We start from the raw sequence: 12876 nt of genomic DNA, 5'->3' as shown, positions 1-12876 counted from the left end.
GCAAGAGTTTTCCTCAAAGCCAACACAGTGATCAGTTTCTTAAGTTTCCTCAATCCGGTGAGTTGGAAACTATATCTGGCTTCATTTTTTATTCCGTATTTCCTTGACTAATAATGAGGACACAGGGCCAAAGGCGCATTAAGCATATAAAACGTAGATATTCTGTAACAGTAACATTTTGCCAATTATATGGGCTACAGATACCTTGTCCTGTTTGCAGCTTGTTTTTGATCCTGTTCATGGTATCTTTGGAAACTTTTCATGATGGGAAATTTGAAATAGAAACAAAATCGGACAGAATAGTAGAATATTTTCTCACTCCCCTGACTCAAGAAATCACCAACCCCTGGCCAGATCTTGTTTCCTTTATACCCCTCCTACCTTAAGTTCATGATCCCCTTAATAATATCCCTCCATCGATAAAAAGTCAATATGTTTCTATCAAAGGTAGAGGCTTTCTTCCATTTTTCAGTGTACTCACAGCCACATTATTCCATCTAAAAATTTCACCGTATTAGAGATAACAGCAAGTACTCAATATTTGCGTTTCCCTGAGACACACACGCTCATTTCAGTTTCTTTGGATCCAGTCCAAATACAGTACCTACCTTGTGAGGGGTTGAGATGTCTTTTGAAAGAGTGTCCATACATCGCGACTAGTCGGGGGCAGCCCCGGTTGTCACCATTTCCCTTTGTTTCCTACCGCTGTCCGCAGTGACCCGAGTTATTTTCGCATTGTGAGGGGTTTCATCGCGGATTTAAACGTATCTAATGTGTTTCAATATCTTGCAATTATTATACTTACTGGCGATCAAACCGTCCTGTGTTTGGCAAACGGGAGTCTACTCATTCTGGTTCCTGTGTCTTTTGACGTGACCCTCGTCCTGTTGGATATCATAGCATCCACGCTTCCCAGTACAAGAAGCGTCCGTTTCCCGCCCCAGACTTCAAGTCAGCCTATGTCTCCAGTAAGTCTTAGGACCGTTTAATAACGATGGTTGGCGGAGACCACGATCTAGATGCTGCTGAAATGCACTACTGTTGAGTTCGCACCTATGTCTCGGCACTTTCCGTGGAAAAACTAAAAATAAAAAAATAAATAAATACATAAATAAAGGAAGAAAAGAAAAAAAATTACAGGAAAACACATTGAGTTTCCACTGATAATCCAAGTTCAAACGGAGAACTGAGAGTTTTTTTTTACATGACTTGATCGATTTCACCTCTTCCTCTCACACCCAAATTCCCAGTCCCCAAAGACACCAACAGCATTTCTTCTTTGCAGGATCCCACAGAATAATCGTAGCCATGCACCATAGAACCGTGGACTGGTTCCCACTGCATGAAGTAGGAAAGGCGAGGAAGGAACTTTCTACTTTTCCGGCTGCTCCACTGTGAAAATGTAAGAGCTGCCGTCCGCCGAAGCCAGTCTGCTCATGTCCAAGGAGCTCTGAGCCACGTCACACTCCTTTGGAATATTTCCCTGAGCCTTCATGTGGGCTCCTGACGTCTGTAGAATCTCACAAGTCACACATTGCCCTCCCGTTTGTGTCCTCCGTGCTTTGAATAGATGTGCTATTGAGTGTTTGATTTTTGTTGTCATTGGTGTATGTGTTTGTGGCAAAGTGTTGAGTGTTTGGTGTGTATGTAGCAGCTAGAGAGCGAGGCTCTGAAGGCTACTGGGCAGCAGGAGGGCGCGGGGTCGGGTGGGAGGCGCTGGGCCGGGAGGGCCGCGTAGCAGCTCGGCCTCTTGAGGCGTCCGGGGACAGCCGCCGCCGTCTAGGGCCATAGCACCCTGAACGTGCCCGATCTCGTCTGATCTTGGAAGCTAAGCAGGGTCGGGGGCCCGGTTAGTACTTGGATGGGAGACCGCCTGGGAATACCAGGTGCTGCAGGCTTTTGCCTCTTCTTTTGTCCCGCCCGCCGAGGGGTCGGGGGTGGGAGGGCCCCGGCGTTCTGTGCCCGCCTCCACTTTCGCCCTCGGCCCCTGGCACTCCCCCGCCCCCCCGCCGGCGCGGCCCGCTGCCCCCGCCCAGGGCGTCCTCCCCTCTCCCCCGCTGCAACACCACCGCCAGGTGGCGGCAGCGGCAGAGCGTCCCAGCCGTTCCGTTCCTGTTCGGCCGGCAGCGGAGCCCCAGCCCTGGGCCCCACACCGGGCCGGGCGGGCGGCGGGATCCCTGAGTGCCGCTGGGTCTCCTCTCCCCCACACCCCGCACCCCCCGCCCCGCACTCCGGGACGTCGCGTACACCCGGCGCGGGACAGCCCACGGCGGCAAACCTTGTCCTGGGCCCCCGGACCCCCGGCCGACCGTGCACTTCCTCTCCGCCGCACACCCGGGCCTCGGGCCCGGGCCTCACGCCGGGCGGGCTCCTCGCCACCGCCGGGGCTCCCGAGAGACACACTGGCGCGCCGCACAGGGCGAGTTTCCGGCCACCCGGGCAGAGAGGACGCACAACAGCACACGGAGCGCACGCAGCCAAACCCAAACCACCCACCGGCCCCCCGACCCGTGGCTTCCCACCCCAAACCCCACCCCACCGGGCCACAGGATAGCGGGCTCTGGCCCGCCCCGCCGCCCCCCGCCCCCGCGCGGGGGCTGCTGCCACACGCAGGCCCTGAGGGGAATCGGGGCAGAACGGTCCTCCCCAGACGGGGGTGGGGTGGCGGGGTGGGGGGGACACTGCAGGTCTTCAGGACCTCCGGGTGAAGGACCGGCGGCAGGCGCGGCCCTGCCTCCTCGTGCCGGCCCCGCCCCAAAGCCCCTCCCCACCGTGCCCTCGCGTGGGCCGGCGGAGGGCCCTGTCTCCCGCACTCTCCGGCTCTGGCCCTCCGCCCCCACGCGTGGAAGCCTGTCCCTGCGCGCGTGCCCGTGGGTCTGCTCCTCGGGGTGTGGGACGGTGGTGCGCCCGTGGTTTGGGTGGGGGTGGGGGGGTGCGCGCGCGAAACCCGTCAGGCCCCGCCTGGCCCCCCAACCCCACCCCGATACTGGCAGGTGGGCTAGCGATGGGCCAGGGCGGCGGGAGGGACCCGACGGCGCAGGGAGGGACGCGTCCCAGCAGCTCGGCCTCTTGAGGCGTCCGGGGGGCGGCCACCGTCGTCTACGGCCAGACCACCCTGAACGCGCCCGATCTCGTCTGATCTCGGAAGCTAAGCAGGGTCGGGCCCGGTTAGTACTTGGATGGGAGACCGCCTGGGAATCCCGGGTGCCGTAGGCTTTTTGCTCTGCCTCTTTTTCTGTCCCGCCCCCCTGGGCTGGGAAGGGGAGGGGGGGGCCTTCGCCCTCCGCGCCCGCCCCGGCTCCCGCCCCCGGCCGGCCCGGACCCTGCCCCGTGGCCCCTGGAGAGAGGGTCAGATTGGAGATGTGGAGGCTCAGTCCCCGAGGCTGTCGCCCCTCACACACCTGCCGCAGGTCCGGGCCTCCGGAACTTCTGACCGACCGGCTCTGAATTCAGGACACAGTCTAAAGTTGTCCAAGGAGATGACCACGTTACCACCCTAGGAAAGGAAAAATTGGACCCTATCCACATATGCAGAAGAAGAGAATCTAAACAGTTGGCTATTCGTTCACGGTAACATAATTCAAGAATCCAGATGCGAAGACATCTAGAGACACTTTTCAAACGTCTAAATCTTTAGAAAATATTCTGAAGGCTTAAGAAGTAGAAACATTCTTTGGAAAGTCACGAGCAAGACCAGGGTGTTGATAGGAAATCCTTCCGTTCGATCCTGCAAGAGACGCTCCAAAAATGTACTACAACAAGGGAAAACACTAATAATATGTGGGAAAGGAAAATCACCTTTCTTCATTTTCCTCACCTCCTACGGTTCTCAAAATAGAATGTTTTCCCCTATGCACGGGAGACCTGTAGAAATCCTAGGGGAGTCCAGCAAGATAGCTCTAGGTGAAATCAACATTCCATCGATAGTTTCGATGTTTCTTATTTCCTCGCCAATACACACTAATGAATGCAATCTTTCAAAAGGATAACACTCAAAGTCACAGAAAATCTACGCGGCACCTACGGGGCAAAGGTGCCAACTTCGATGGAAAACTTAGTAAAAACGTACATGATGGCTCAAATCCATGGAGAGGCTATCCCGTAGTCCTCGATAGACGGACACAGAGTCCCCAAACTAATCATTTCCCCCAAATTAATAAATAATCCAATTTAAGCAGGGTGTATAACTAGAAACTTACTATCTGCTTCTTTCTCTTTTTCTTTTAATTTGGGAAAGGGGTATGTTAAAGAATGATAATAATGATCATGATTATCAGTATGATTATTATATTAAATCGAATTAACCGTACCAAAACCCCACCACTCACCTTATAAAAATGGGAGTTGATGCATATGTCGGAAGCCGCTGTGTATCTTTTTCTCAAGGCGTGGAACCACAGAAACGCTTCTCCCAAACAAATCCCATCTCGACTGTCATCCTTTTCCTGGCTTTTCCTTTGAAAGTTTTTGCTCTCTGTTATAGGACTATCTCATTGAGGTAGTTTGTTAATTTCACAGTTTATAGAATACATGTGGAACGATTCTGGATTCCTTCTGGGTAACTTGTGTGCCAGGGGAAACCTTCTGTTTGGAGAATACTCCTTGCTTACACAGGAAGCTGCAGTTCATCAGCGCTGCTAGAGAATGGCACTGCACGAATCAGTCGAAGTATCTTTATGCGATCTTTGACTAGGTCCGTGTACAAGGGGCTCCCGTGAGGATTACCCTAGATGCTTCCTGGTCACATGTGCCCTATATTCTCTCTGGTACGTGCTACTCAGAGAATATGCTTGCTCCTGAATTATGCCAGTGTTTATTCATATCCATTTATGCTGCATTGTTTTCCAAATGGTTCTATAATTTCGCCTCCCATATCAGCAGGGTGAGTGCAAGAGTTTTCCTCAAAGCCAACACAGTGATCAGTTTCTTAAGTTTCCTCAATCCGGTGAGTTGGAAACTATATCTGGCTTCATTTTTTATTCCGTATTTCCTTGACTAATAATGAGGACACAGGGCCAAAGGCGCATTAAGCATATAAAACGTAGATATTCTGTAACAGTAACATTTTGCCAATTATATGGGCTACAGATACCTTGTCCTGTTTGCAGCTTGTTTTTGATCCTGTTCATGGTATCTTTGGAAACTTTTCATGATGGGAAATTTGAAATAGAAACAAAATCGGACAGAATAGTAGAATATTTTCTCACTCCCCTGACTCAAGAAATCACCAACCCCTGGCCAGATCTTGTTTCCTTTATACCCCTCCTACCTTAAGTTCATGATCCCCTTAATAATATCCCTCCATCGATAAAAAGTCAATATGTTTCTATCAAAGGTAGAGGCTTTCTTCCATTTTTCAGTGTACTCACAGCCACATTATTCCATCTAAAAATTTCACCGTATTAGAGAAAACAGCAAGTACTCAATGTTTGCGTTTCCCTGAGACACACACGCTCATTTCAGTTTCTTTGGATCCAGTCCAAATACAGTACCTACCTTGTGAGGGGTTGAGATGTCTTTTGAAAGAGTGTCCATACATCGCGACTAGTCGGGGGCAGCCCCGGTTGTCACCATTTCCCTTTGTTTCCTACCGCTGTCCGCAGTGACCCGAGTTATTTTCGCATTGTGAGGGGTTTCATCGCGGATTTAAACGTATCTAATGTGTTTCAATATCTTGCAATTATTATACTTACTGGCGATCAAACCGTCCTGTGTTTGGCAAACGGGAGTCTACTCATTCTGGTTCCTGTGTCTTTTGACGTGACCCTCGTCCTGTTGGATATCATAGCATCCACGCTTCCCAGTACAAGAAGCGTCCGTTTCCCGCCCCAGACTTCAAGTCAGCCTATGTCTCCAGTAAGTCTTAGGACCGTTTAATAACGATGGTTGGCGGAGACCACGATCTAGATGCTGCTGAAATGCACTACTGTTGAGTTCGCACCTATGTCTCGGCACTTTCCGTGGAAAAACTAAAAATAAAAAAATAAATAAATAAATAAATAAATAAATACATAAATAAAGGAAGAAAAGAAAAAAAAATTACAGGAAAACACATTGAGTTTCCACTGATAATCCAAGTTCAAACGGAGAACTGAGAGGTTTTTTTTACATGACTTGATCGATTTCACCTCTTCCTCTCACACCCAAATTCCCAGTCCCCAAAGACACCAACAGCATTTCTTCTTTGCAGGATCCCACAGAATAATCGTAGCCATGCACCATAGAACCGTGGACTGGTTCCCACTGCATGAAGTAGGAAAGGCGAGGAAGGAACTTTCTACTTTTCCGGCTGCTCCACTGTGAAAATGTAAGAGCTGCCGTCCGCCGAAGCCAGTCTGCTCATGTCCAAGGAGCTCTGAGCCACGTCACACTCCTTTGGAATATTTCCCTGAGCCTTCATGTGGGCTCCTGACGTCTGTAGAATCTCACAAGTCACACATTGCCCTCCCGTTTGTGTCCTCCGTGCTTTGAATAGATGTGCTATTGAGTGTTTGATTTTTGTTGTCATTGGTGTATGTGTTTGTGGCAAAGTGTTGAGTGTTTGGTGTGTATGTAGCAGCTAGAGAGCGAGGCTCTGAAGGCTACTGGGCAGCAGGAGGGCGCGGGGTCGGGTGGGGGGCGCTGGGCCGGGAGGGCCGCGTAGCAGCTCGGCCTCTTGAGGCGTCCGGGGACAGCCGCCGCCGTCTAGGGCCATAGCACCCTGAACGTGCCCGATCTCGTCTGATCTGGGAAGCTAAGCAGGGTCGGGGGCCCGGTTAGTACTTGGATGGGAGACCGCCTGGGAATACCAGGTGCTGCAGGCTTTTGCCTCTTCTTTTGTCCCGCCCGCCGAGGGGACGGGGGTGGGGGCGCCCCGGCGTTCTGTGCCCGCCTCCACTTTCGCCCTCGGCCCCTGGCACTCCCCCGCCCCCCCCGCCGGCGCGGCCCGCTGCCCCCGCCCAGGGCGTCCTCCCCTCTCCCCCGCTGCAACACCACCGCCAGGTGGCGGCAGCGGCAGAGCGTCCCAGCCGTTCCGTTCCTGTTCGGCCGGCAGCGGAGCCCCAGCCCTGGGCCCCACACCGGGCCGGGCGGGCGGCGGGATCCCTGAGTGCCGCTGGGTCTCCTCTCCCCCACACCCCGCACCCCCCGCCCCGCACTCCGGGACGTCGCGTACACCCGGCGCGGGACAGCCCACGGCGGCAAACCTTGTCCTGGGCCCCCGGACCCCCGGCCGACCGTGCACTTCCTCTCCGCCGCACACCCGGGCCTCGGGCCCGGGCCTCACGCCGGGCGGGCTCCTCGCCACCGCCGGGGCTCCCGAGAGACACACTGGCGCGCCGCACAGGGCGAGTTTCCGGCCACCCGGGCAGAGAGGACGCACAACAGCACACGGAGCGCACGCAGCCAAACCCAAACCACCCACCGGCCCCCCGACCCGTGGCTTCCCACCCCAAACCCCACCCCACCGGGCCACAGGATAGCGGGCTCTGGCCCGCCCCGCCGCCCCCCGCCCCCGCGCGGGGGCTGCTGCCACACGCAGGCCCTGAGGGGAATCGGGGCAGAAGGGTCCTCCCCAGACGGGGGTGGGGTGGCGGGGTGGGGGGGACACTGCAGGTCTTCAGGACCTCCGGGTGAAGGACCGGCGGCAGGCGCGGCCCTGCCTCCTCGTGCCGGCCCCGCCCCAAAGCCCCTCCCCACCGTGCCCTCGCGTGGGCCGGCGGAGGGCCCTGTCTCCCGCACTCTCCGGCTCTGGCCCTCCGCCCCCACGCGTGGAAGCCTGTCCCTGCGCGCGTGCCCGTGGGTCTGCTCCTCGGGGTGTGGGACGGTGGTGCGCCCGTGGTTTGGGTGGGGGTGGGGGGGTGCGCGCGCGAAACCCGTCAGGCCCCGCCTGGCCCCCCAACCCCACCCCGATACTGGCAGGTGGGCTAGCGATGGGCCAGGGCGGCGGGAGGGACCCGACGGCGCAGGGAGGGACGCGTCCCAGCAGCTCGGCCTCTTGAGGCGTCCGGGGGGCGGCCACCGTCGTCTACGGCCAGACCACCCTGAACGCGCCCGATCTCGTCTGATCTCGGAAGCTAAGCAGGGTCGGGCCCGGTTAGTACTTGGATGGGAGACCGCCTGGGAATCCCGGGTGCCGTAGGCTTTTTGCTCTGCCTCTTTTTCTGTCCCGCCCCCCTGGGCTGGGAAGGGGAGGGGGGGGCCTTCGCCCTCCGCGCCCGCCCCGGCTCCCGCCCCCGGCCGGCCCGGACCCTGCCCCGTGGCCCCTGGAGAGAGGGTCAGATTGGAGATGTGGAGGCTCAGTCCCCGAGGCTGTCGCCCCTCACACACCTGCCGCAGGTCCGGGCCTCCGGAACTTCTGACCGACCGGCTCTGAATTCAGGACACAGTCTAAAGTTGTCCAAGGAGATGACCACGTTACCACCCTAGGAAAGGAAAAATTGGACCCTATCCACATATGCAGAAGAAGAGAATCTAAACAGTTGGCTATTCGTTCACGGTAACATAATTCAAGAATCCAGATGCGAAGACATCTAGAGACACTTTTCAAACGTCTAAATCTTTAGAAAATATTCTGAAGGCTTAAGAAGTAGAAACATTCTTTGGAAAGTCACGAGCAAGACCAGGGTGTTGATAGGAAATCCTTCCGTTCGATCCTGCAAGAGACGCTCCAAAAATGTACTACAACAAGGGAAAACACTAATAATATGTGGGAAAGGAAAATCACCTTTCTTCATTTTCCTCACCTCCTACGGTTCTCAAAATAGAATGTTTTCCCCTATGCACGGGAGACCTGTAGAAATCCTAGGGGAGTCCAGCAAGATAGCTCTAGGTGAAATCAACATTCCATCGATAGTTTCGATGTTTCTTATTTCCTCGCCAATACACACTAATGAATGCAATCTTTCAAAAGGATAACACTCAAAGTCACAGAAAATCTACGCGGCACCTACGGGGCAAAGGTGCCAACTTCGATGGAAAACTTAGTAAAAACGTACATGATGGCTCAAATCCATGGAGAGGCTATCCCGTAGTCCTCGATAGACGGACACAGAGTCCCCAAACTAATCATTTCCCCCAAATTAATAAATAATCCAATTTAAGCAGGGTGTATAACTAGAAACTTACTATCTGCTTCTTTCTCTTTTTCTTTTAATTTGGGAAAGGGGTATGTTAAAGAATGATAATAATGATCATGATTATCAGTATGATTATTATATTAAATCGAATTAACCGTACCAAAACCCCACCACTCACCTTATAAAAATGGGAGTTGATGCATATGTCGGAAGCCGCTGGGTATCTTTTTCTCAAGGCGTGGAACCACAGAAACGCTTCTCCCAAACAAATCCCATCTCGACTGTCATCCTTTTCCTGGCTTTTCCTTTGAAAGTTTTTGCTCTCTGTTATAGGACTATCTCATTGAGGTAGTTTGTTAATTTCACAGTTTATAGAATACATGTGGAACGATTCTGGATTCCTTCTGGGTAACTTGTGTGCCAGGGGAAACCTTCTGTTTGGAGAATACTCCTTGCTTACACAGGAAGCTGCAGTTCATCAGCGCTGCTAGAGAATGGCACTGCACGAATCAGTCGAAGTATCTTTATGCGATCTTTGACTAGGTCCGTGTACAAGGGGCTCCCGTGAGGATTACCCTAGATGCTTCCTGGTCACATGTGCCCTATCTTCTCTCTGGTACGTGCTACTCAGAGAATATGCTTGCTCCTGAATTATGCCAGTGTTTATTCATATCCATTTATGCTGCATTGTTTTCCAAATGGTTCTATAATTTCGCCTCCCATATCAGCAGGGTGAGTGCAAGAGTTTTCCTCAAAGCCAACACAGTGATCAGTTTCTTAAGTTTCCTCAATCCGGTGAGTTGGAAACTATATCTGGCTTCATTTTTTATTCCGTATTTCCTTGACTAATAATGAGGACACAGGGCCAAAGGCGCATTAAGCATATAAAACGTAGATATTCTGTAACAGTAACATTTTGCCAATTATATGGGCTACAGATACCTTGTCCTGTTTGCAGCTTGTTTTTGATCCTGTTCATGGTATCTTTGGAAACTTTTCATGATGGGAAATTTGAAATAGAAACAAAATCGGACAGAATAGTAGAATATTTTCTCACTCCCCTGACTCAAGAAATCACCAACCCCTGGCCAGATCTTGTTTCCTTTATACCCCTCCTACCTTAAGTTCATGATCCCCTTAATAATATCCCTCCATCGATAAAAAGTCAATATGTTTCTATCAAAGGTAGAGGCTTTCTTCCATTTTTCAGTGTACTCACAGCCACATTATTCCATCTAAAAATTTCACCGTATTAGAGAAAACAGCAAGTACTCAATGTTTGCGTTTCCCTGAGACACACACGCTCATTTCAGTTTCTTTGGATCCAGTCCAAATACAGTACCTACCTTGTGAGGGGTTGAGATGTCTTTTGAAAGAGTGTCCATACATCGCGACTAGTCGGGGGCAGCCCCGGTTGTCACCATTTCCCTTTGTTTCCTACCGCTGTCCGCAGTGACCCGAGTTATTTTCGCATTGTGAGGGGTTTCATCGCGGATTTAAACGTATCTAATGTGTTTCAATATCTTGCAATTATTATACTTACTGGCGATCAAACCGTCCTGTGTTTGGCAAACGGGAGTCTACTCATTCTGGTTCCTGTGTCTTTTGACGTGACCCTCGTCCTGTTGGATATCATAGCATCCACGCTTCCCAGTACAAGAAGCGTCCGTTTCCCGCCCCAGACTTCAAGTCAGCCTATGTCTCCAGTAAGTCTTAGGACCGTTTAATAACGATGGTTGGCGGAGACCACGATCTAGATGCTGCTGAAATGCACTACTGTTGAGTTCGCACCTATGTCTCGGCACTTTCCGTGGAAAAACTAAAAATAAAAAAATAAATAAATAAATAAATAAATACATAAATAAAGGAAGAAAAGAAAAAAAAATTACAGGAAAACACATTGAGTTTCCACTGATAATCCAAGTTCAAACGGAGAACTGAGAGTTTTTTTTTACATGACTTGATCGATTTCACCTCTTCCTCTCACACCCAAATTCCCAGTCCCCAAAGACACCAACAGCATTTCTTCTTTGCAGGATCCCACAGAATAATCGTAGCCATGCACCATAGAACCGTGGACTGGTTCCCACTGCATGAAGTAGGAAAGGCGAGGAAGGAACTTTCTACTTTTCCGGCTGCTCCACTGTGAAAATGTAAGAGCTGCCGTCCGCCGAAGCCAGTCTGCTCATGTCCAAGGAGCTCTGAGCCACGTCACACTCCTTTGGAATATTTCCCTGAGCCTTCATGTGGGCTCCTGACGTCTGTAGAATCTCACAAGTCACACATTGCCCTCCCGTTTGTGTCCTCCGTGCTTTGAATAGATGTGCTATTGAGTGTTTGATTTTTGTTGTCATTGGTGTATGTGTTTGTGGCAAAGTGTTGAGTGTTTGGTGTGTATGTAGCAGCTAGAGAGCGAGGCTCTGAAGGCTACTGGGCAGCAGGAGGGCGCGGGGTCGGGTGGGGGGCGCTGGGCCGGGAGGGCCGCGTAGCAGCTCGGCCTCTTGAGGCGTCCGGGGACAGCCGCCGCCGTCTAGGGCCATAGCACCCTGAACGTGCCCGATCTCGTCTGATCTGGGAAGCTAAGCAGGGTCGGGGGCCCGGTTAGTACTTGGATGGGAGACCGCCTGGGAATACCAGGTGCTGCAGGCTTTTGCCTCTTCTTTTGTCCCGCCCGCCGAGGGGACGGGGGTGGGGGCGCCCCGGCGTTCTGTGCCCGCCTCCACTTTCGCCCTCGGCCCCTGGCACTCCCCCGCCCCCCCCGCCGGCGCGGCCCGCTGCCCCCGCCCAGGGCGTCCTCCCCTCTCCCCCGCTGCAACACCACCGCCAGGTGGCGGCAGCGGCAGAGCGTCCCAGCCGTTCCGTTCCTGTTCGGCCGGCAGCGGAGCCCCAGCCCTGGGCCCCACACCGGGCCGGGCGGGCGGCGGGATCCCTGAGTGCCGCTGGGTCTCCTCTCCCCCACACCCCGCACCCCCCGCCCCGCACTCCGGGACGTCGCGTACACCCGGCGCGGGACAGCCCACGGCGGCAAACCTTGTCCTGGGCCCCCGGACCCCCGGCCGACCGTGCACTTCCTCTCCGCCGCACACCCGGGCCTCGGGCCCGGGCCTCACGCCGGGCGGGCTCCTCGCCACCGCCGGGGCTCCCGAGAGACACACTGGCGCGCCGCACAGGGCGAGTTTCCGGCCACCCGGGCAGAGAGGACGCACAACAGCACACGGAGCGCACGCAGCCAAACCCAAACCACCCACCGGCCCCCCGACCCGTGGCTTCCCACCCCAAACCCCACCCCACCGGGCCACAGGATAGCGGGCTCTGGCCCGCCCCGCCGCCCCCCGCCCCCGCGCGGGGGCTGCTGCCACACGCAGGCCCTGAGGGGAATCGGGGCAGAAGGGTCCTCCCCAGACGGGGGTGGGGTGGCGGGGTGGGGGGGACACTGCAGGTCTTCAGGACCTCCGGGTGAAGGACCGGCGGCAGGCGCGGCCCTGCCTCCTCGTGCCGGCCCCGCCCCAAAGCCCCTCCCCACCGTGCCCTCGCGTGGGCCGGCGGAGGGCCCTGTCTCCCGCACTCTCCGGCTCTGGCCCTCCGCCCCCACGCGTGGAAGCCTGTCCCTGCGCGCGTGCCCGTGGGTCTGCTCCTCGGGGTGTGGGACGGTGGTGCGCCCGTGGTTTGGGTGGGGGTGGGGGGGTGCGCGCGCGAAACCCGTCAGGCCCCGCCTGGCCCCCCAACCCCACCCCGATACTGGCAGGTGGGCTAGCGATGGGCCAGGGCGGCGGGAGGGACCCGACGGCGCAGGGAGGGACGCGTCCCAGCAGCTCGGCCT

At 54.6% G+C, this 12876-nt stretch overlaps 2 non-coding genes and 3 pseudogenes across 2 annotated transcripts; all 5 read left to right on the top strand.

Annotated features, from left to right (window-relative positions):
* Nucleotides 1-1777: 1777 nt before the first annotated feature.
* LOC123627835 lies at nucleotides 1778-1898 on the top strand (annotated as a pseudogene).
* A 1199-nt stretch (nucleotides 1899-3097) lies between these two features.
* Nucleotides 3098-3216, top strand: LOC123627912. Its single transcript, XR_006731521.1, has one exon. It is a non-coding gene; the product is annotated as a 5S ribosomal RNA (ribosomal RNA).
* Nucleotides 3217-6682: 3466 nt separating this feature from the next.
* Nucleotides 6683-6803, top strand: LOC123627901 (annotated as a pseudogene).
* Nucleotides 6804-8003: 1200 nt separating this feature from the next.
* Nucleotides 8004-8122, top strand: LOC123627910. The gene has a single exon (XR_006731519.1). It is a non-coding gene; the product is annotated as a 5S ribosomal RNA (ribosomal RNA).
* A 3462-nt stretch (nucleotides 8123-11584) lies between these two features.
* LOC123627899 lies at nucleotides 11585-11705 on the top strand (annotated as a pseudogene).
* Nucleotides 11706-12876: the final 1171 nt, after the last annotated feature.

The sequence above is a fragment of the Lemur catta genome, chromosome 27, assembly GCF_020740605.2.
Source record: "Lemur catta isolate mLemCat1 chromosome 27, mLemCat1.pri, whole genome shotgun sequence".
NCBI classification, from domain to species: domain Eukaryota; kingdom Metazoa; phylum Chordata; class Mammalia; order Primates; family Lemuridae; genus Lemur; species Lemur catta.
Note: the sequence above shows the minus strand (reverse complement) of the source record. Positions and strands in the feature narration are given on the sequence as shown.